Genomic DNA, 24,720 nt, shown 5'->3' on the forward strand with positions numbered 1-24,720 from the left:
AAAAATAAATAAAGAGAGAGAGAGAGAGAGAGAGAGAGAGAGAGAGAGAGAGAGAGAGAAATCTTCAGACACACCTGAATAGACAGCGTTCTCCAGAGAAACAAAAACAGTTGCTGGAAATGGTTGATTTACGCATATATGCATGTAGAGACCCATTTCAAAGAACTGGTTTGTGTAGTCGTGGAAGCTAACAAGCGTACAGTTTGAAGGGCACATTCTCAGCCTGAAAGCCAGGTAGCTGCTAATGCTGCAGTCTTGAGGAAGAATCCTGCAAAGCCACCTCCGTTCTGCTTTCAAGGCTATGCAACTAATTGCAGGAAGCCCACTGGGTAATTTATTTGCTCCGTATCGACTGGTTGTACATTTAACCATATCTGCAAATGCTTTTGAGAGTAACATCAAAAGGAGGCTTTAACTGACGACTGAGGGAGTCTCTCAGAAATCGTGTCATGATAACCCCCATTCCTATGCAGTGGATACCCAATGTTCAGACTCAAGGGTGGTTTATTATTTCAGCATTATTAGCAATAAAGCAAACCACTGGGGCTCACTTTTTTGTTGTTTTATTTTTACATGACATGTAATTCATACATACATTCTTAAGAAAAATTTCCTCGAGACTACAGGGACTGGGGGAATTACACAAATGAAGATTTACTAAAGATGAACAGTGGCCAAGCACAGTACAGAGGGCTTTCCCCACACTTCTGTTCTAAGCTCTGCAGGAGATTGGGAGAGCTAGAGAACACACACAAAGAGACCATTGGGGTCAAGGGTGGCCTCAGTGCAGCAACCTGGGCTCCCCTGCTTAACCATGTTGTCAGAAGCCTATAGTGCCAAAATTGATGATTAATGACAGTTTCATCACAATTCAGAGTGGGCAGCATTCTGAACCATGCAACAGAAAGAAGAAATTGAGACATAAGGGGATGGTGGGGAAGAAATGCTATTGGGTATTACCAGGTACTGACTGCATGAATCTTAGAATCTCTCTTTTGGTTTGGATTCTTACCACCACTCTTGTGACAGAAAGCCAAACTCCCAGATCACTTACCTAAGTAGCTTCCTATTCCCCAGCTGGTAAAATTCAATTCTGTTCAAGCCCAGATCCCTCCAAAGGCCACAGAGATATTCAAATGAATTTTACTGTGAGGGATTCTACTTATAAAGCCAAACCCCTATCTCAATATGTGCTTGGAGCTGCCCTTCAGACAAGGACGAGCCTGATTCCTCACTATGTAGTGCGCCACTCACCTCTCAAATGTCTGTTGACAATATTCTGGTGAGATCAGGGTTAGGGGTCAGAGTCGGTCACAAAGAGAATACCACCACGGAGGAGCTGCTAAGTTTCTGAGTCATATCCTTGAAGTTTGGGCTGGGCTATACCACAACAGTAGAGCACTCAGAATGTGTGACGCCCTGCGTTTGATCCGTAGCACCATAAAAACAAATCATATCTTCAACTTTTCTGGGGCATAAAGTTGAATATGCAAGGGACTTTAAAAAGTACTTCAGTCTTCTAAGGCAATAGATTTAATCTAACTAAGGCCAAAGGAGGCAAAAATGTAAACCAGACATCAAACGTCTGTATCAACATGTCCCCTTGGGGTGGACTAGCCTTCCCAATCCAGAAGATGAAAGTCAACTCTGGCCCCGAGTGCCCTGTGTGTGTCAGGGACAGCTTCTTGCTGGCTCTCCCCTCTGATTGCAATGCCTCTCCCCTCCCCCTCTCTCATTCCTCTTGCCTGCAAGACCCTCCTGGCGCTATGTTGGAATCAGCAAGTTCCTGTAGGGCTTTCACTCAGTTCTTCTCTGCTATATAACTTCGCTACAGTCATACTTTTTAGTATATTATGTACTTTCTTTTAATTGCCTCCTCTGACCAGGATATATTCTCTCTGTAAATGGAGATTTGGGTCTGTTCTTGTTCTGTGCTTGTCCTTAGGACACAGAATAATGTCTGGCAAGGAGGGGATACTCAATAAATATTTGCTGGTTGAATGAATTAATGATGAATGAACGAATGAATCACACAAGCCGGAAAGCAAGGTTTTCTCTCCAAGGCACATTCACTTCAGATATTGGCGTAGCAAGAAATGCATATTAATTATCTGGAGGTTACTAAGTGAGCCTATAAGCAGGGCAAGGTCAGTCGGATGACAGTAGGTTTCATCTAGGCTGCCCCATGCAGACACTCACCCAGGGCCCCCTAGCCTATATAGCTCACTCTCTGGATGTAGACAGCCACACACCTGACATGGGTCCCACTTACCTTAGCTGCCCTCAAGTCGGTTCTCCCTTCTTTAGTCCCTACCCTACACAGGGAGAAAGAAATACATTTTCCCCCACCCATTAATTTTCTGGTGTAACCACCAGAATTTTACAAGCCTAATTTACTAGTGACTTAATTAATAACACAGGAGCCCAAAATTTCATGGCTAGGATTCTGGTTTTAAAAAAAAGATTATTATCTACTGCACACAAGAGAGGACTTTTCAAAAGTCTAACTTCTTAAAGGATTAACTCAAATGACCCAGATATTACATGCAGACATGTGTTCTACTCTGCGGCTGAACTTCTGTGTCTAGCCTGGTCCTGGCTAAAAAACCCTGCACACTCTGCATGGTGACTGAATATATTTTATCCCAGTGTTTGTTCTATTAATATTAAACCCAAAAGTTTAGAACCACCTACCAACCTCACTAAGAATCTCACATAATGAGCAGGTTCGAAGCTACAATTGGTGCATTCTTATTCATATTTTAAGACATTGGATAGAGTGATTGGCCTAGACTCGGGTGTTAGAGCTGGTGCGGGAATCTTGCCTGCCTTCTCCTTGACTGATGGTCCTGCAGGCTTGTCGGCTGCGTAGAGTCTCTCCTTCCATCATTTATCACCGCGCTCCTTAAGCATGTGTATATAGTAGTCCTACCAAAGCAAATGACACAAGATAAAAAAATGACCTTTTCCAAAATAAAAAGGGCAGCATCAAATCATCTTGAGCACTTCCTCTGTGCCAATATCAACTAACATAAGAACTTAGTGTGTGCTTGCCAGCATTTTACGTGGTGCGAAGAATTCTCAGAGATAACAGTGAGTTGGCAAATTGACTCAACAGTAGAATTCCAGAAAGCCACATGGGTAGAGAGCTCCCAGAGCTCCCAGACCAAGGGCCCACTGAAGACGTGTGAGGGCTGTGGCTCTTGTCTGTTCCCGTTGGGCAGGGTACCAGCCTTCCTGAACCCTAGGGCATGAGTAGTTAGGACTACACTCTACGAGACACAAACGCTGAGCATCTGGGTTGTTCTCCAACAGTCTTTGGGACCACATATTCAGGGAGCTTAAATGAAACAATAGTTTGATCTTAACAGAGAAAAAGTAAAAGGGAGTGATAATGGAAGAAAGATTACTTCTCCTAAAACTTGACAGAATGCTTTCTATCCCACATGGTCACTCGTCCATTGGATCCTAGGTGTGAACATTAAGAGCAGAAACTTCAGTTCCAAATGATGATTCCCCACAGTGCTGATCTCCCCTGTGCTGACTGCTGGAAGCAGCCATAAGTCATTTACTGGAGTAGTGATATAGGCTTTGTGAATGAATGGCTGAGTCTGCCTTACACAGTGTTCCAGAAGAGCAGGGACTTCTACTTCATAAACAAGCCACTGAGCCCCAAGGCGGGAAAGGCTCGTCTGAGGTATCCAGTGTTGCTGCTGGACCTGAAGCCAGCAGCATAATCTATTCAAGGTGCCCATCAGAGGACCTGAGGCTCTTGGTTTGTGTGTTCCATCTACTTGGTGCTCCTGTCCTAGGCATTTGTATGCTGCGCTTGTGTCTAGTATTGTCCTAAATGTCATCATAGTATTGCAATGTTATCATTTCTTAGTAGTTCATTAGAAGTTTCACCAGTCTGGGCATGAGGCACATTTTATTTTCATTAGCAAGCAGGGAAGTTGGCGAAATCTGCAGGTAACACTTTAATGAGTGTCCACTATGTGCCAGGTGACACATTAGGCAATCGGTTCTCAACCTGTCAGTCACGATCCCCTTGGGAGTTGAATGACCCTTTCACAGGGGTCTCCTAAGGCCATTGGAAAATACAGATATTTGCATTATGATTCATAATAGTAGCAAAATTTCAGCTATGAAAAAAATGAAAAAAGTAGCAATGAAAATATTTTTTCTGGTTGGGAGTTATCACAACACGAGGATCTGTATTCAAGAGTCGCAGCATCAGGAAGGTTGAGAACAGCTCCATTAGATGGTAGGTTTCAGTGGCAAACAAGGTAGGTGCCCACCTACCTTGAAGGTCTGCTGTTTGCCTTGTTAAAGTGAATGTTGGCCCCAGATCCTTTTGAAATCCCTAATGAGAAAGAGCCTTGGGGGTGGGGGATGTGTTTAGAGGCGCTCAGATTACAGATATATATACATTACAGACATACAGCCATTGGTAGCTCTCACTTAAAAAATATAATCAGATGATCCCAAAGTGGCTTCAGGGAAGCACTGTTATTTGTTCATATTTGAGACAAGCAAAAATTAATCTGCTTCCTGAAGGCTGTGTCTGACTACCTCCCTAATGGCTTCTTCACAGAAGAAAGCCTACAGCATTGTATCTGCTTTCTCCAGGAAGCTGGCCAGAAGACATGCTCCCACGGGGAGCAGCAGTTTTCCACTGCCCCCCCATCCCTGGGCTAGTTCCTTGGGCATTCCAGTTGGCTTTCGGTCACCCTTTTCCTTCATAGGTGCCACTGTTGAAATAGCTTACATCTAGCCCTTGGTTTTAGTCCCCAAACAATAGAAATTAAAATTAACTGCAAGAAAAAGCCAGTTTCCTGGGCCCTGGGTTCTAATGACATCTTGGTGGAAACAACACACAGGACTTTTAACAGGGTAACAGAGACCGTCATGTTCAAGTCTAATGTGGACCTTCTCTGGCTTCTTCTCCACGTAATAGGATGGATGGATGCTGCTCTTTGTTCTGTCTGCATCCTGAGAAAGCTGACCAATTATTAGAAGCCTCCTACTGAAAGCAACCCAACTCACTAGCATCCCAGAATCAAATATTGAAATCACTTCAAGAGTGCTATGTTTTTTAAGACCTAAATCCATAGTTGGAGACAGCTTTCCAAGAAATTGACTGTAACTACAGATCTGGCCCTCTGAATTCCTGTCTAGACACCATAGCCTTCCACTGTCATTATGAAAATCAGACTCCAAAGATGGCAACTGAGTTTTCCACAATGGTCCTAGAGTTAGTTCTACGTGAGCTTTAAGACCCCTGAAATGTTTATTCTCTTTTTCTCATAAACATATTTTAATAATATCTCTATTAGATGAGAATGCTTTCTTATTTCACCTCCTCTTTAAGCAAACAAGATGAAAATTGAGATTTACACAGCCACAAAATCAAAACATAGGTCCACCTTTTGTGAAAAATAGGTTCCCAAATTATTTTAAATTATGACAGCAAAGCAGTCTATTAAGGACTTTCCCAAGGTACAGCACTATCTTGGACATTCCTCATTCCTTCGCTGATTCATTATTAGACTTGCAGCATGATTGTAAAGGCCATCTTGTGCTCCTGATACATGGCGTAGACAAGTTCTTCAGAGCCGGTATTCTGATATGGTTTTGCTTAGTGATTTCTGATTTACAGGCATCCTTTTAAGAAGGCGTTTCTAGAATAAAGAAAGGCACCCTCAAGTGTTCCACTGTTGCCTTTTACCAACTATAGAAGGTCTGCTTTAATGGCCAGTCATTGATTCTCTACTGTGAATCACTTCTTTGCCTCTTAGCTTACATCAACTGCAATTTGCTGTTGTGGCCTACCCAAGACTAGTTATGTAATCATTGGTTTGTTTTGTTTATTAAAGGGAGTCACTCAGGGCACTTGGAGTGATGCTTAATAACCTGCTAATTTTACTATGCATTACAGCTACAGTTCTAAAAGAAGTGCCGTGTGGTACATTTAATGTTCATTATCACTGTTCACTGTGAGTTGCCCAACTCCCTTTCTTTTACACCCCAGCAATAGTGTTTAGTTTAGCAGCTGTATGCTAGTATGTAAGGACGACTTCTATCTCCATAAGGAAAAGGCTTCCTTTGGACCGTGAGCCACCCCAGTTTCCATCTGACCCCGAGTCGACAGCCCAGACTGGGGCTGAGCTGCCCTTAATGTGCTCTGTGCTGTACACACAGTCAATTTGCTTATAATTTCTCCCAAGTTACGGTCCATCCTCCCATAGTTACTGTTCTGGAAATTATGCCGTGGAGAGCAATTTGGACTTGATAGAGAAGTGCAGCAATTTTTTGATTCCACAATGGCAGCAACGCTAGGCTTTGATGATAATTATTCCTCTTGTACCTTCCCTCGATAAAGGAAGTCTCCCGATTGCCCCTTCCCGGTGAAACTGTGCTGCTTTGCCATTAGCGAGGCGATGTCGTATTGATGATTTCTGGGTTAGTGTTGTATCATTTGATCTAAAGATATTCAAAGAAAACAACGTAGAGACTTTTAAAATCGAATGCCCATTGCTTCAGTATGGCCAGGATTACATTTTGTTTTAGTATTTCTTCCTCCTTGGGGGTGGGGGAGTCTTCTATTATAAAGTTTAATTGTCAGTTAGTCACTCCTCAACTGTGGCAGCCAGGGTATTTCCAAGTCACAAATTCATGAGCTACCAGAGACATGCTATCAGCATAGAGGGTTGCCGCTGCGTGCACAGATTACCGCCTAGCAGGAACCTGGTCCCTCCGGAGGACTGACGCTACTTAGCACCTGTCTGTATATAAAGCCATTGTAGACACCACACAGCACAGAGCGCCCCAGATCAAGGTTTCCCTCACAGGGTAGACGTGGCGACGGTGCCGTCTCAGTGTATGTCACACCGCCTCATAAGTGTGAGTGGACAGTACCGCACACTGATGCTTCACAGAGGACGGACTTACTAGAGTGATAATTACTGTTCTTCCATGGAGGAGTTAGTTTCCTAACGTGGAACTCAAGGATGAGACAGGAATCTGAGCATTCTAAACAAGAATTGCTTGACGGTAAAACTTGTGACAGATGTGGATAAAGGAAAACCAGCAAGGCAGAGAGAATCAGAAGAAAGGGATGAAAGGCAGTCTCCAGGGGGCAAGCGTATTTCCAGAGAGGAAAGCATTTACGTGGTCCACAGTTACAGTCACAGTAAGAATTCTCAGCCACGTGTGGTGCCACATGCACCTGGGAGGCAGAGGCAAGCAGAGCTCTGTGAGTTCAAGACCAGCCTGTTCTCTATGAGTTCCAGGGAGACCATGTATTAGAATGGGGCAGGGGAGAGGAGGAAAAGAATCCTCTCTTACTGCTAATTTATATTTTGTCTGGTGTCTTAGTGGCTAAAAAAATGAACGGAAGTATTTTTGATTCATCCCCGTGACAGTCATTGATCAGACACCTACACTGAATACTTCCAGGATTTTTCTCCCTCGGGGTGAGCGAAGTACGTCTTCAACCTTCTTCTGAAGCCATAGAAGTAAATTAATCATCAGGCCCTGGTCATAGGGACAGAGGTCCCGTTTTTGAGAACAGAACGCTCTTCCAAAAGTCTCCACTTCTCAGTGTCGCCCCTTGGGGATTAGGTTCCAACGGATGAGTTCTGGGACCACAGACAGCTGGAACATTGAGAAGCTGTGGAAGTCAAAAAGGCGTGCAATGAGAAGCAGATCTGGAGAGTCAGGGATCCGTGTGGAGAGGACTTAGGCACTGAGTGGCCGTCAGATCCTACCAGGAGGCCGAGGGCGTGAGAGACTCTGACAGGTCAGCAAAATCACCAGCAAGTGCAAGGTGTTCGACAAACCACACAACTGTCAGGAAGTAAAACCCGAGCATTCTCCACGCACAGGCTGTCAGGCACACACATCACGGGCAAGAAAACCATTTTTCCTCTTGAGAGCAGGAGATGAATGCTAAGCAGAGTCCCCCAGTGCCCTTGTTATAGTGATGACGGCTAATGGCCAGATGTCCAGTAATGGGACAGGGAGAACAAAATGGCCTTGGAGAGTTGCTTCCCAAACAGCCACTGATTTCCTCTTTGGATAAAAATTAGTGCAGTGAAATTCTCATTCTACTCTGAATGATCTTCTGGGTCTTCAGTCTGCATTCTAAGACATAAATGTGTTAAAATATGAAAATGTTCTCTCTTGAAGAGATTGAGTCTTAGATTTCCTCTAATGAAGATGAGCCAGTAGGGTAAGAATTCAGGGAAAAGTCAAGCAGAATACTTTCCAGCTAAAAGCCCAGGCATCAGCCAGCTGACCTGGTCTTTAGCTAGCGATCTGCTGTCAGAAATGGCAGGATTTCCAACAGAGGTCTTAGCTAACCTAACAGAAAATGTGTGGAAGAAAATTCACTTTGAAAGAAAAACTTGCTTTGTTCTCAGACTGGTAAACTACAATGTCACCAGTCTCCCAGCCTTGCCCAGCTCCTAGGGCAGCCTGTTGCCAGCAATAATGCCTGGTGCTGTCGTCTTTCAAAAGCAGGGGAAGAAGCACAGGGGAGCCACCCTCCTCCCAAAGGAAGCAGACACATCCTGCAACCCTTGCCTTTGACACCCCTTAGAGCTATTTCCTCAAAATTCCTTGAAATCCAGCCGTGTACAGGGTCTCGTTGACGTGTTGCCTATAAACACAGCCGGAACACAGGATGCTCTGCAAGCCCATGCCCGGAGTTCTCATGTGGACTAACCAGCTGGTACTGGAAGGGTCTGGGACAGCATTGCGTTCTTCTCCCAGCTTTTCCCCAGCAACTGCAAAAACTGTTTCTTGCATCCCTCACTCTGGCCTAGGCTTGGATTGCAGGCACTCTGAGGCATTCTGGGCACTTTCAAGTGTAGCATGTTAGTGTCTATCATGAGAGCTGGCATATGCTACAGGCGCTAGGTGCTGAGAAATGGAGGGGTCTCCAAAAACAAGCAACCCGCATCTTAAACAGCTCCAGCAATATAAGCTCAGAAGCTCTTGGACTGGTTTTGACCAACGTTTCTCCTTCCCTCTAAGTCCTCAGGCCCTCTGTAAGCTGCAGCGCTCAGAAGACGAGCGTTATGGTAATTGGTAATTGTACAACCACTTTGCAAGCATCAAGTGCTTCATAAAGTTGAAAAGATACTAAATTCAGTGGCAGGTTTACAGGCCTGAAGGCCCGGAACCTCTCTACGCAAATAGAAACAAAGGATTTTATTACATTTTTATTATTTTTAAAATCTAGCTGATTTCCCATTATATTCAAGATTATGATGATCATGCAAGTTTCCTCTCAGTCGTCAGAAACGTCTGATCAAGAAATCTTCCTCCCTGCATCTTTGGTTCCCACAAATCTCACTCCTCGAAAATGCCACACCGCAAAAGAAAAAAAAAAATGCCACACCGCAACATGGCCACCTTTGACCTTCCCGAAAGGAGCTGATGCCTCTGGCTGGCCAAGGCCTTTCCTTCCTGACGCAGTCTTGTCAGAACTGTTTGTGTTCCCAGGAGGAACTGCACTTAAATCCCTGCTAATCGTGTCTTTCTTGTGAGCCTAGTCTGTTGCAAACCTCAAAGAATTTGAGGGCCTGTTAGAAGATTTCAGTTCACGGTTTGTAAGCCGCAGTTCAGAACTCAGTAGTGGGTCTCAATGTCAGTTTAGTGGGCTCCTAGCCGAACTTTTTAACACATCGGAGTGTACCGCATTCTGTAAGCTTGACGTCTGTTGGCATTGTGCCCTACCGTGCCCTTGTGCAGGAATTCTCAGGACTTTCCCCCGATTGTTTTAAGTAGTCAGCGAGACAAGGTGCCCTGAGAACCCAGAGGAGTGCCTCATCACTTGGCTTTGGAAAAGTGCAGAATTGATGCCTTCGAGCTGGACTTAGGTAGTATTTGACAGATAGGATGGGGGTGGTGGGGACGATATGAAGTTTGAGGTCTGACTTCTTAGGTGTGGAACCTCAGGCTCCTGGGCCCCTCTGTGCCGCTGTTTTTAAATCAACCCCTGGATAAGTCACATTTGCCCTGCAGAATAGCTGTACCGTCCAAATGGAGTGAGCAAGAACTAGCATGGCAAACACACACTAGGTGTGCTGGGGTGGAAGTCGCTGCCCGATGCATTGAGGACGGGCTGTCAGAAAAAGAGAGTCTAAAAAGCCACGAGAAAGGAAATTTGTAAAGATTGTGAGTGCTGGGGGAATTTGTCGGGCTGTAATTCGGGAGACAATGAAGAATCCGGTAGTGTGTGGACACAGGAGTGATCCTGGCTGCTTTTAGGAGGATTGACCTAGCAGCATTGACTCAGACGTCACCAGGTCCCTAATTATGGTAGTTACAATGGGAATAGACAGGAAAGGGCAAAGGCTAGGAAACTCTTGCTTCAAGTCCTAAGAATCAGCTGTGACATTATTGAGGGCATCAGATCTACAGAGATAAAGGGTCAGGCGGTAAGGAAGTAGGGGTCCAGGTGACCATAGGTGCCCTGCCTGGTGACCCTAAGTGGGATGATATAGTTATAGTGGACAGACTGTGGTGGGAGGTAACTAGGAAGTGGACCCCCTCCCACCCAGGCATTCGATGAGTTCATGCTGAGCCAGTTCTTGGGGGATAAGCAAGCCATTTCCCTCACAGATGGCATCTCTAGACCTCTGAGTGAACTCACTTTTTCTCTTCGAGCAGCTCTCTTCCAGGGGAACGCTCCACAGTTTAGCACCCTGTGCAAAGAGAGACGGAACATTTATTTCAGTATTTTGCGCTAATTTGGTCTCATCAGCTTGTCTTCTGTCTGTCTGTAGACCTCACCGAAATTCACCTCAGGCTAACTCGTGTCATGAACAGGCGAGGCCGGGCCACATCCTACCAAGTCAAGTTCAGACTCATTAGCCCCAGGTGGCACAGCCTGAGTCAGACGGCTCAGTTAACACCGCTGTCACTTACAAGTTGTGTGACGTGGGGACAACTACTGGAACTCTCTGGACCTTGACCTATAACGTATGGATGATGACAATAATAGCCTCTACAAAACAGACAAGATCTCCTGAGTAAATTGGGAGTATGGGGACCTTGGGGGAGGGGAGGAGGGGAGAAGCAGGGAGGGGAGCAGAGAAAAATGTAGAGCTCAATAAAAATTTAAAAATCAATAAAAAATGAAAACAAAAACAAAAATAATAATAGCCTCTACATTGCATGATCTGGGTGAGAGTCCCACAACTGTACATGGCACATGCAACAAAGAGTGCCAAAAAAAAGATGATCACCCAAGGGCATGAATTTGATATTGTTTCACCCTAATTGATATTGTTTCAGCCTTTCCATGTTTCCATAGAAGGGTTCACATAGGCTCTGCCCAAGCAGAAGCTCTGCCAGGACTGGTCTGGCCAGTCCTGTCCCTTTAGGAGCAAAAAATTATAAAACCAGCTCTAACTGCCAAGCCTTATGAAACCATGGAGAGGGGCACGTGAAAACATGGGTTCTCGGGGTGTGAGGGTTCTTATACAAACTTGCGTGCAGACCGCATTGGGTTAGGGAAGTGGCTTCTGTGGCCAAAGAACAGAGAGGGAGTTCCCTTTAGCTGTCAGAGAAACAGGTCCTTGAAGGCCTGGTACAAGCTCACATGGCCAGTGAGCCTGAGTTGCAAGCTTGATCCATACGTTGCTGCTGGTGACCTCTGGGGTCCAACTGCATGGTCTTTAAATGTACGTTTGAGTCTATTTTGGAAACACCTGGTTTTTCCTACAGTGAACACTGTATTTACTTGAATAAAGGTGATTGCAATTTATTTTCAGGATCACATGAAGCTATTGGATGGTGGTGAGGCAGGAGAAAGCCAGCCACCCCAGGACTGTGCTGCCTGTAGCCAAAGAGACCACACTCTCTTCTCCCCGCAATACTCAGTCCTTCAAGACTAAAGCAAGTAGTCTCAGTTCCAAATGTTGATCTTCAGTGAGGGATACTTGGCATTTCCAAACCACACTGAATTGGAATGAAGTTATTTTGTTGGGACAGTCTGTAGCTGGGCCTTAAGGTGTCCAGAGAGCAGAGGTAGGGAAACTGAGGCTCAGAAAATCTAAAACTAAACTTGAGGGCCAGAACTCCCATACTGAGGGACCATTTCCCTGTCCTACGCTTTGTAACACTGGGCCTCGGAGACATAGCTTCCATCTGATTTCTGATTCAACCAAAAATGGCCATATTCCCTTAGGACGAATTGTCTTTGAGGAATTTCTGTTTCGTTTTCATTCTTCCTGTTGTTGGCTTCCTTTGACTCATCTTCATCTTGGCTTCTCTTCTTGTCTTTCTAATTGTTCCCTTTGTTGATGCAAACAAAAATGTTCTGGTTCCTTTCCTACCCTCCCATCTTATGAAGCCAGAGAGCCTCTTCTGCATGGAAACCCACAAAAAGTCATGCTCATAGAAATGGATGGTCACACTCGGGAGGAGGGGGAATAGCCTGGTGTTCCCTGCAGCAAGGAGCTAGCTCCACCATCGTCTCAGCTCACACAACAGCTTGGGCTAAGATTCCAGCCGCTGCCTCAGGTCCATGGTTCAGTCCAGGTTGGTCTTTGAACAGTTAGATTATTTCTATTTTATTCGCTTTTGTGTTTTGTGTTCTGTTTCTCTGTGTAGTCCTGGCCGCCCTAGAACTCACTCTGTAGACCAGGCTGGCCTCAAACTCAGAGATCCTCCTACTTCTCTGCTCCCCGAAGACTGAGGTTGAAGGGGTGTACCACCATTCTTTGTTTTTATTCACGGGTTGGTTGGTGAGTAGGAAAGTCCATTTCCCTACCTGGAATTCCTAGTTGCTTGCCTTCCTGGGGAAAAGAAGGTTACCCTGGCTATCACTCATCATTTGGTGTAGAAAATCGGGGAGTCAGCTAAAAAATGTTGTGAAGTCTGACTGTAAATTATACCATTACTATTTCCCTATCTGCTTTCTACATAGCAAATGCTTTATTGCTTTTCCATTTCATCTTATCTACAAGTTTTTATAAAAATAATATCAAAAGGCTACTTAGTACAGATAAAGGAATGACACTCTAGAATGAGTACATTTCTGTTTCTCGGCCTCCTGGATTAATTCTCCCAAGCAGTTAGCTCGGCTTCCTTTTCCCTAGAATGGCAGACAATGAGGTGCGGTTCCTACTTGAGGAAGATTTTGATATTCATCCTTTTCCTCTACTTTCTCCTCACCTAGACGGCAATGCTTGGCATACAAGGATCGTCTTTTACCTTAGCCAAATGAAGAGGAGAGGTGGTCTTTCTCTTATTCTGAGAGAGTTGTGTCTGGCATGTCAGAAATCACATTCACATATGAACATGTCTTAGCATGGACTCGTCTGAAGTTTGTTTTTGTGTAGTTGGGCCTCCAACAAACCTGATGGGGAGAAAGAACTGTTAAAAATTAGACCCAGTTCTCTTTCTCCTTTATTTTAATCAAAAGGAAATTCTTTACATTCAGAGCCTTTAAAAAAAAATTACAGCTTTCAGAGGAACACATGCTTTTCCTACTTCTGGGAGACAGCTGTGTTAAAGGTGGCATACCAGTAAATGCAGTTCCTCTTCAAGCTGACAGAGACTCTGGTTCACACCCTTTCTTCGGGTGCCTCTCTGTCCAGGTGAGAGCCATGTGTGGCCATTTTCACAACAGCCCCACAAACGCTCCAGACTCTGCTATGTTCTCTGTGCCAAGCAGTAAAAGCTCCCGCCCTTTGCGTCTAAAGCAAGCACAGCTCAGTTGAGGTAATGCCCTTAACTCAATCTGAGTGGTTGCGTTACAGAGCTTCATACCTTAAAGACTGATTTCCGCCTGCTGTCTAAATGTTTGATCATCAGCTCCAACCAGTCTATGCCGCCCAGCACCCCTACCGTACATCTCCCATTGTTTTGTCTTCAGTGACTTCATAGTCTACCCTACTTTCCCCAAATCTCCAGCCCTCTGACTTCTCACTCTGAACAATTGATCTCACTTCCTTCCTCACAAAGAATGCGGAAGACACATTGGGTGGGAACTGTTCCCATCAACCTGTCAAACATCAAAAACAGTCGATTCCTAGGATTTCTCATTTCTGGTGTAGTCAACCTCCCAGCTACATTCTTTGAAATGATTTTTTAAATGCATAATTCCTGGCCACTTAATAATAGTGACATGAATAAAATCCTCCAGTGACTTCACAGTCCCTCACACGTCACCATCCCTTCCAGTCCTCAGAACACTGATCTTGCGAACTATTTTTCCTAGCTATTCAAGCTGCTGCCTGGCTCCCCCTCTTTCCCAGTGCAGCCTGTCAGTCCCCAGGGCCACCCCAGTAGCAAACACTAGGTATTGTCAGCGCTGTTCTGACCTGTCTTGCAGCAGCAGCTGACACGGATGATCTTTGGGCACTGCCTTATTATTGACGTGCTCTTAGTCATGCCCTCCTTAGCTCCACCTCTCTTCTGGGCAGGCATTTTCAGGCTCATCTTCCTTTTTAAAAAATATTTCTTTTTTAAATTACTCTGTGTGTGTGTGTGTGTGTGTGTGTGTGTGTGTGTGTGTGTGTGTGTGTGCACGTGTGCGTGCATGTGCGTATGTGTGTGTTCTGAAGCATGTGTACCCTATGGCACATATGGAAGTCAGAGAACAACTTACGAGCGTCTACTCTTTCCTCCCACCATTGGACACTGGGTCCTTAAATTGAACCCAGGTTATCATCCACTGAATCATCTCACTGACCCGACTTAACTTTTTTTTTTTTGTCCATTAGATGCCATCATTAACTATGGTGCTGTTAGGATCTTCTTTTCCTATTACTAAAGTCTCTGTCTTTTCCTTTCTATTCTGGGATTAAAACAACGTGGAAACCAACATGGAGCCTACATGTATTTCCCCACCAAGCTCTAAGTCCTGGCTGCCCTCACTTGGGATTGGGATTGCATCTGTGTGCCCCACAGGTGCACCCATCATTTCCACAGTGGAGCTGGGGAGTCCTCCTCCAAGCCTGATTCCCAACCATTCTTCCCTCCATCCTGATACTGAAACAGATGTCGGAGAATTTTCTGGATACTTTCTCTCATCCAACTGTGACACAAATTGTCATTTACCCTTGCTGTTGCCTTCAGGATAAACACTTCAGAATGCTGACATCATTACTGCCTGGTTGGCTTTCTTTTAAAGAACAGTGCAATCCCCCCCACCCCCGCCCCTGCACAGTGCACCAAGACAAGAAAGAATTAAGAGTGGGGAATTATATCAGTATAAAATTCTGTTCAAGACCAGGTGTGTTTTGCAGAAGAAAATAATCAGATGCCAGGAAACACTTTGCTTTGTTTTTGTTGTTACTCTTGTTGTTCAGAGAGAATGTTGGTTGTGGGCACCGTTTTTTGTTACCTCCTACAGGTCAGAGTCACTAAATTACACAGAAACGCACAAAGAACTCCAACCTGCCTCAAGAATGTCAAAACGTTGAAGGATTACCGTCTCCCCATCATAGATATTTATATCCCTTATATTTGGTGACATTGTAAATGAATCTTAAAATTAATATTTTGATCATTGAATCTTGTAAATGAGCATATTCACATTGGGTTTATCAAAAGCTCCACAGTGTGGCCTATAAAAGAGACATCGCCTAATGTATTTTAAGATGCCATCTTTTCCTTTAGCAAAGAGCACTACACAGCTAGCATAAATACTTTGTCCTCGTGTCCTTTAGTCATGTCTGTTTGTTTGTACACTAGCAAAGAAAACCTCTTCCCCCACAAAGCCTCAGGAGAATGAAGAGTTTCAGGTGTTCGGGAAGTAAATGTTGTGTTTTTGCAAATAATCTCTTGTACCCATATTGAAAGCGCAGCATTCATAGGCACGTTTCCCAAATAATATGCCTTCCTCTGCCAATACACAGAGCACCCCTCGGTTAAAACAGACCATGACTAATTGTGACCTGAGCGACAGATGACGTCAGAGAAAACTAGCGTAAATTATCCCAGTGTGAAGTGTGAATGGGTCTGTCCATTGAAGGAAGTCAATTTACATGATTCCTCTCCCTGCTGTCATTTCTGAAAGTAAGCATTCATCTAAAGAGTGTCCAGCACAAAGGCTGGAATGCTAATTATTCCGGGAGTTATGTGGGCTTGATGGCTAAGCCATTCTTTCAGCCATAACGTCCAAGCCGAGCCGGCCGTTGATCACTCACCGGCCTGTAAATTCATCTGGACTAGTGCTTGGGTAGTTAGAGGAGTGCTCAGATCTCCGCTCACAGACAAGAGTCCCTGGGTCGTAGAACCATAGCATGGGCAGAGCCCTCAGGTGAAGACAAACCTCTCTCAGTTTTAGTGTTCGGCAAGGAAACAAAAAGTGCTTCCCTTCCTAGGTAACTGCGGAATCAGGGGCAGACAGACCACCTGAACACCCCAGGTTGTAGCAGAATGCCTCATTCATCACAAAGGGACTCCTGCAGGTTTTTTCTCTGTATTTCCCTACTGCAGCCAACACCACATCATGAAGCCGTGTCATTGATTTGATTGACTCCCACTCATGGCTGTTGAAAATTACTTTTGCCCCCCCACCACACACCACCCTTTACATCTTGGTAGAACATCTTATTCTGAGAATTGACTTAGTCTCGCCCTTTGTTCCCACACTTTTCTTCGGAAAAGGATTTTTAAGAGAATGCCCCCTGCCACTCCTGCCAGTCCCCAAAGGAAAAGACTCAAAAAGAATTTAACATTTCCTGTCACACGCATGTTCATGTGACCACACACAATTAGTCTCCTGGACAATAGAGAGGGGTGAAGCAGGAAAAAAATATCTATAACTTCTCATCGTGTTGAGTCTATGGAATACACTACACAGTGCAATGATCTATTAAGGTTAAAAAACCTTTACCTCCTCTGCTGGGTGTCTGAACTGCCCATGTCGGTCATTTTGGTGAATAAAAGAATAAAGATTAGAAAATAGGATAGTTGCAGATTTGAGCTCCAAAAGTGCCGGTGCCCAGACAGCTGCGACATCACTTGTATTATTACAGTAATTTTTATATTACTAGCATTTGAGAAACATATTACCTGACAGCTATGGATTGCTTTGACAGTTTGCCCACAGACAGGTGAGACAGGAAGAGGGAGTAATTCTTTCAAGAATAGACAGATGTTTACATGTATATTTGCACATACATGTATGGCCTACCGTACATGCCTCGGCCATGCCAGGCATGCTCTACCTAGCCTGAGTGATTAAAAATAGATCTCTCAGTAGGAATTTTTGCAGCTCATTTTCGTCTTTTGAAATAAGGTGATATTTGATGTTTTTTTAAACATTGCCTGGTTTTGATAACTTGTTTTAGTTGATCTTGCGAACACTGGTTCTGGGCAACTGTTTGTCTCTGGAGGTTTAGTTGTGGATGCTGATCTTGTTGCCCCAAGGGTGGTGGCACTGAGTGTGGTGTTTGATATCTAAGGCAGTCAAATAATAGCCTGGACGGGGTCAGCAGTGCACTATGTAAGCTTCTAGCCCAGAAACCAGAACCTTGCTGGCCCATAAGATCAGCATTCTAAGTGTTTGTTCCACTGATATGTCCTCCAAAGGGATCCAGCCAGCACCTTCTGACATGCTCAGTGGATGGTTAAGAAGTATTAAGGGTGAGCCATAGAGCTGCTGCTTCCTCCTTTGTCTTTACCTGTCTCCTAGGTGCATGGAGAACTGGATCCACCCACAGCATGGTGGTCCCATAATACAGCCTTTCCTCCAGAGGTAGATTTCCCAGGATGCAATGCAGCTCAGCTTTTAGGGCCCTTCAGTTAAATGGGCTTCCTTTAAGGGATTGTGCTTTACTTTATGTTCAAAAGTTTGCATTATTTGTGTTGAGAGGAAACCCATAAATTAGGTATTCAGGCTCTACTGTGTTCCTGCCCATGTGGGTAAATGCTGGAAGAAAAACAAGGTAATTTACAGCCTACAACATTAATTCTTCTAATAAATCACAATTGCAAAGGATCTCAGTCCCTCCAGAGCATCATCTTCTGCACTCACCTGCCAGGGCCATTTTGGTGAACGAATAAAATTTCAGTGTGTTCAAGCGAGGTTCAGAAATCCTTTGAGTTTAACCCCCAGCATTGTGTCTAGTGTTGACCCTCTCCACATCTTTGTGACCGTTCTGCACAGCTCTCCCTATCCGGTTCTAAGGCAAGCATCATGCCACCTTCTGAAGTGTGTATCTAAAACTAAACTCATAGACAGGAAGGAAATTGTAATCATTCCAGTGCCTTGCTTTCTCCCGTGGAAATGTATGTTATTTCGTCATGGCCTGGCGTGAGTCTTCTGCCCTCCTTTACAGCTCACCCTACTGAGTTGATTATTCTAAAATCCTCTTGAAGGCTGCAACTGCAGGCATCAGAGGCTCCCAAATGGATTCCATCTCAGGTGTGCATGCCCAAGACCAAGGTTCACAGGAGTTAAACCCGCTGCTCCAAAGAGCCTGCTACCAGAGGCTCCAAAGAACAGTGGGAAGGATCCTAATTAAAGGAAATTGCCTCCCAATCATGCTAAATTAATGCTGCCCCGAGACACTCTCAGAGAAAAGAATTTATTATATTTACTGGAAGTGCCAAAAGGTATTTGGACAGACTATTCAGTCTTAGGGATAATGAGAGAGACAGTCCTCAGAATTTTGTTAAGGATTTCATCAAGAATTTTCTTAGAATTAAGGGTCCTTTTCAGCTTTAATTATGATTCGGTTACCAGCAAAAGCACTTAGGTTCAGACAATTCTCACTGTGGAAAATACGGCTAAATGAGGAAAACCATTCCTGACGGCGCCTGGTACCTCGCGATGCATGTGCAGTTTCTCTCCGTTGCATTGCTCACACCAACGCATGTGTGCTCTCACCTTAGTGCAAAGGAAAGGGTGCTGGTCGTGGTTTCAAGGCCTCCGGAGAATCAGATAGACCAGAGTAGAAGGCCTTTCTGGAGTCAGTTGTGAAATACGAACTGGCAAATATAGTACGGTGAATAATTAATGTGAGTGACATCCAAGAAAGAGTAGGGAGTCGATGCCTCACTGACGGCAGGAATCCCAAAGAAGGTGTGGGAAGCCCACCAAAGACCCAACTGGTACCTCCATGAGTCTCTCCAAGAGTCCCCTGGATACAGAGTGGCTGAAGAGTGTACCATCTGGTTCTCTATTGAGAAATTGCCAGTATCCATTAGTGCCTGTTTCCTCCGAGTTCCAGCCCCCAGGCCCACTGTGCTCAGCCATGACAGGCACTCCAGAAATACCTACTTGATGTTTAATCTGCAGGGAATGAAAAGAGTCCTTCAGTTCAATGATAGCAGAAACTCTGGGGTATTCCAAGGGAAGACTCGCTGTGTTTCAGGTTGGCAATGGGCATTGTCTTTTGACTGCTAGTGCTTCTTTTCCTGATTTATTTGCTTGGCACTTAACTTCTGTGGCTTGGCCTGGTTGTGAACAGAATCTGGAGCCTAAGGCTGTATTAAGCTGGTCAAGCATGAAATTATAGCCTTGTTAGCTACTGGCAACTCACAAGGACAGATGCACAGGAGACTAAGCAGGACCCAACAGTCCTGGGGACTTCCAGCGTGGATTTCCAAGGCACTTATTCTGATTCAGTTTAAACAAGTTTGCATTTTGTATCCTCAGTGCTTTTGAGATTTCAACTTTGTAACAGTCTTCGCTTTTTAAGCAAATCTGTTAACACCCTTTGGAAGCTATGACTGTGGATAACGCCGCCCCGCCATTTAGACAGCACCATCCCTTTCCAGCATTTGTCACTTCGGAGTGCTATTAATAATTAGAAGAAAACAGTGAATTGAGCAACAGTTGTTAACAGGAAGCCAGGGACCAGAAGTGAACGCAGCCAGGCACAGCTTTATAGCAGGGAAGAAAACTATCACCCTATCTGCGATCATTGGGAACTCCAGAGAACAGCCCAGGAGTCTGCTCTCACTAACCATTGTTCACCAGGCCAGCACATCTTTAAATGATGTGGCAATGTGGTGTGATGGAAGGCCTCAAGAACACTAAAGAAGGATCTGGAGAGCAATTTATTCACATTAAGAAGCAAAGTAGGTGTCAGTGCAGAAGCAGAGGTGGGGGTGCACGCCGGGAAGGGGGAGAGGTATAGAGAGACAGAAAAAGACAAAAAAAAAGGAAAGGATTACCATCCACCAAGTGAGAAATGAGCAGCCTGCAACTCAAGTAGAGAAACCCCCAGCCCCAGCCCCAGCCCCGAGCTACCACAGGTGAGTGAGCAAGCTGGAAGCAGCCTTCCTTCCCTTCAACCTCGCTTCACAGGAAACTCTGCAAATTGCAATTAATTACCCAAGAAAAGGATGCCAGACAAGGCATGCTAGCAGAGGAGGAGGCCGAAGGGGCCCTCTCCGAGAACCATCCACATCAGGAGTGCGTGCTAATGAGGAGATTGTGAGACAGGGCAAGGTGGAATTCTAGGAGACTCACAAGTAATTGCTGACACTGACTGAGAGGAAAAACCATGGATAGTAGCATAAGCAAACCAAAATACCATGCCTCGGGCAGTCAGCTGACAGGGTGCTCTGTCGGGGAGGCATCAGTGAGATTTAAATATGGCACCTGAAGGATCCCAGATTTCTCAACTCCTTCTTGTCTATAATTCGCCAGCAAAGCTCGAAAGAGAGCAGAAGTCGAGGCAGGCTCAGTCTGTGAGCTTTTCTTCCAGGCTGTAGAGTGTACAGCTGTGTGCCCTCACAGAACGTGAACCTTAAAAACAGGATCTGAACCCCGGCTCTTTCACTTAACACCGGAGGGACTTGAGCAAGCTGTGTTTTCAAATCTCTGGTTTCAGTTACTTAAACTGGGAGCCATGTGCCTCCACAGTGGTGCTATGTGGCTCACAAGGCGACCCGTATTTCACTCGTGATCCTCAGCCTACTCTGGGTAGCTTTTAGCATAAAAATTATCCATCCATTCTGATTCTTTTTCTCTGTCCAGTAGCTGTTGTGAGTCTAAACCTCTTGAGGCCGTGGGGTTCAGCCAGACATGTCATTATTTTAAAGTAGTTATTTTAAGATGTGTGTATATGTGTCCCAAGATATGTGCATCTGATTTAGGTTTAGGAGTTAATCAGATATCTGATTAAACTGAACTGAGTAGCAACCATCTTGTTTACTCCTCTTCCTCGGTCTCCTGCCCACTCTTCTCTCTCTCTCTCTCTCTCTCTCTCTCCCTCATCTATCTCTGGGATTCGCAAAGGTGTTTTTAGATATAGCACTACCCTGTCTGTGTATTAGTCTGACACAGCATAGCATAAAGACCAAATTGGGCACAAACTGTTATCAATGACTTTCTCTGTGTGTCACAAGCTTTTTGCAAATGAAAACATTACAGAAAGAAGAATCTAGCTTTTCTTACAACAAAGGGTCTGAAAATGGACTTAGACCCAGCCAGGTGACATCTGTAACACTGGCATTGCAACCAACATGAATGCTTTCTTCTTTCTGGAAACTCTCCGGGTCTCCAGATAAGGAACCTGGTGGTCCAGTGGGGTAAAGAAGTATGAAGACTAAACACACACACAAAATTAATTTTGTTTAAGAGGAGTTTTGGTTTATTACATATTACTCTCGTGTTTACAAAACAAAGTCACTTATATGGTGTTCAAGGACCCCTCTCTTCTTCATTTACCCTCGAAGACAGGCCACATAGAAATGTGGGATTTTGCACTAGTGGGTCACGACCGGTTGCACGGTGACTCTGACTTTCAAAGCTGCTCCTGTGCTGACAGAGAAAGCTTAGGTAGGGAAAGAAAATGATATGAGAGAGGCCAAGGCCACCGTAGGCTGTGGTGGCCTTCCGTTCTGCAGCTTCCAAGATTCGTTCTCGAGGCCACAGAACGCTCTCTCAGTGCTTCCAAAGGAGGAAGGCAAAGTTATGCCTGGGTTCATGTTTAGAGTTATGCCTGGGTTATGTTTAGAGTTCAGCTCTTCTTACAAATAAACGTTGGGGTTCAGGCTGTCTGGAGGTAGAGCCAAGAGGTCTGTCGTGTTTAACCTGTGCCAGGGGGATTCTGCTATAAAATCTACCAGAAAACCCAGGGAAAATCCTGACCCTAGAAAGGGGGCGCCTTGACACCTTCAGGCAGAGCCAACCTGATCTAGGGGCTTTGTGAAAGACCAGATGAGGTAAATCAGTACTTCTCAACCTATGGGCCTTGAGCCTTTTGGGGGTGAAAAGTTCTTTCACAGGGGTCACATATCAGATACCCTGAAGACCAGATATTTACATATTACAGTTCACAGCAGTCACAAAATTAGAGTTATGAAGTAACAATAAAAGTAATTTTATGTTGGGGTCACCACAGCATGAGGAACTGTATTAAAGGGTGGCAGCCTTAGGAAGGCTGAGAACCACTGAGGTGAATGAACCGAAAGAGGAGGGTTTCTTAAAGCACATTTCCTTCTGGCTGTGATCAGGTTGCTCCCTGTGGCTTCAACCCACTGTTCTCTGAGCAGCAGGGCACTGAACACCTTTTCCTGAGCTCGTGGCCTCTCACATAGCTCCCGTGGCCTAGTGTCTCACCAAGCCTTTGTCCATTGTTTCAGCTGGATTGTTTTTTCTGTGTCTGTCTGTGAGAGGTCTTTATATGCCCCAAATATTCGTGCTTATCGATGGCTTACACGTATTTTCTCCCATCCTTTAGGTCATTTTTCCATTTTGTGTTTCATGTCCTGTGAAGTTTTATGATTTGATATCCCATAGTTGGTCTATTTTCCCTTTTATTATTCTTGATGTCATAGCAAAATATGATTTCTAAGCCCAATGTCTCAAAGCCTTTCCTCCTTGTTTTCTTCTATGAGTTTTATTCTTTTGGGCCCTCACCCATTTTCAGTTTGATTTTCTTTATAATATAAAGTAAGGTTGCAGCTTCACTGTTTTACATAGATTCTCAGTTTTTCAGAGTCATTTGTTGGAGAAACTGTCCATACCCTATTATATGTTTCTGGCACTTCTTGGAAAATAATCTGACCATATACACAAGATTATATATAACATCATAAATTATAATAAGATTATATATAATATTACATATATACTTCTTTTTTTATTCTCTCGATTTTTATTTCTGTCTTTATGACAGTCCCATACAGTTTTTATCACTGTAGCTCTGTAATATGTTTTGAAATTAGGAAGTATAAAGCCTTCAACTTTTGTCTTTATTGTCCATGTTTTGATTAGTTGAGAGTCCTTCTGATTGTTTATAAATAATAGAATTTTTTATTTTGTTTTGTTTTTTAAAGAGTGCCCTTGAAATTTTATTGAGAACACTACTGAACTTGATAGATCACTTTGTAGTGTGGACATCTGAGCAGTCGGCTGGTCATGTGGCTCAGTGGGGGAAAGATTCCTGCTGCCAAGTCTGATGACCCGAGTTCCATCCCAAGGTTCACGTGGAGGAAGGAGAGAGCCAGCTCCCAAAAGCTCTCCTCTGGCCTCCACACGGGAGGATGGCATGCACAGAATACATACATACATACATACATACATACATACATAAATAAGGAGTGTGGCACACTAAGAGGTTCATGTCACGTGTCTACTTTGACTGCTCTTATGTGAACAGAACCTCTCACTTAAATCAAGCGGCACTTTTTTTTTTTTTTAAATCACATTTTTTTTTTAAATCAAGCTAGGATTACAGGGGGCCACCTCATCTGCTGGGCTTCTACACAGCCACCAAGTCTGGAGCCCTGGTCCTCACACTTCTAAACCATCTCCCCAGTCTGCTTTTGTTATTTATATTTTACCTTTTACATTTATTTATTCGTTTCCACAATATTTTCTTCTGACACATGGTAACAAGATGTCTTCCAGTTACTTGTGTCTGCTTTCATTCTGCTCTTGGTTCTTTCCTGTGTTTTTCACTTGGGCCTTTATTTGTTTTGATCCTTTCATTGATGGGATTGAGTTCTTAACTTCCTTTCTGTCTTATCTAACTGTTGATATATGGAAAATCAACTGATTCCTTTGTGTAGGTTTGTATGCTGCAATTTCTGATTTAATGGTTAGTCTAACAGTCTTTCATGGGATTTTTATTTACAATTTTCAGCATGTAAAAACTGATCGTTTTACTGCTTCTTTTCCAGATGAATCACGTTTATTTCTTTTTTCTTACTGAATTGACTTGGCTAGGCCTTCCATTGTTGAATATCAGCAGCACAAGCGAGCAAGTTTGTCTTAATTCTAAAAACTTCTTTGATTTTACACATGAGGATGCTTATGAAGATTTCTAGAATGGATAGCCTCTTGTGCTCTTCGCCCCAGCCTAGCAAATCTTTTTATATAATATATAATTATATAAATCTAAGGATGCCTTTGTGAATCAGTGTGTGAGTTACAGTGCTGTCATGACCTGCAGAGGTTTTAACTTCTAAAGAAAATGGCTTGGGTCTCTTCCTGACAGAGCCATGGTTACCATGTCCTTTATCTATGACCGTCACACAAAGGGATGCTTTAATCCACACAAACATGATCACAGTTCAGCCCACTTTGTAGAAGAGAACACTGAGGGTTGATATCACAAAGAAAGCCGAGGAGCAAACTGGATCATGAGCCAAAATCTGTCAGACCAGAGAGTCCACACTGGCTCAGGGAGAAACCAGTTCTCAGTGTGGATTGCGCCTGGGTTGCCTTGGTTCTTACTGTCCCGTTCTATTACATTTCAGCGTCTTAACTTTCTGCAACATTTACGA

At 44.2% G+C, this 24,720-nt stretch overlaps 1 protein-coding gene and 1 long non-coding RNA gene across 2 annotated transcripts in view; one reads left to right on the plus strand and one right to left on the minus strand.

The window, feature by feature from the left end:
- Slc9a9 (solute carrier family 9 member A9) overlaps nucleotides 1-24,720 on the plus strand; it is a 551,770-nt gene that overhangs the window by 462,448 nt on the left and 64,602 nt on the right. The window lies entirely within an intron of this gene.
- LOC146894635 (uncharacterized) lies at nucleotides 6,747-13,371 on the minus strand. Its single transcript, XR_015001838.2, has 3 exons — nucleotides 13,231-13,371; nucleotides 10,664-10,715; nucleotides 6,747-7,672 (listed from the first exon to the last, which is right to left on the minus strand). It is a non-coding gene; the product is annotated as an uncharacterized LOC146894635 (long non-coding RNA).

This window comes from Myodes glareolus, chromosome 4 (assembly GCF_982192425.1).
Source record: "Myodes glareolus chromosome 4, mMyoGla1.1, whole genome shotgun sequence".
Taxonomy (NCBI): Eukaryota; Metazoa; Chordata; class Mammalia; order Rodentia; family Cricetidae; genus Myodes; species Myodes glareolus.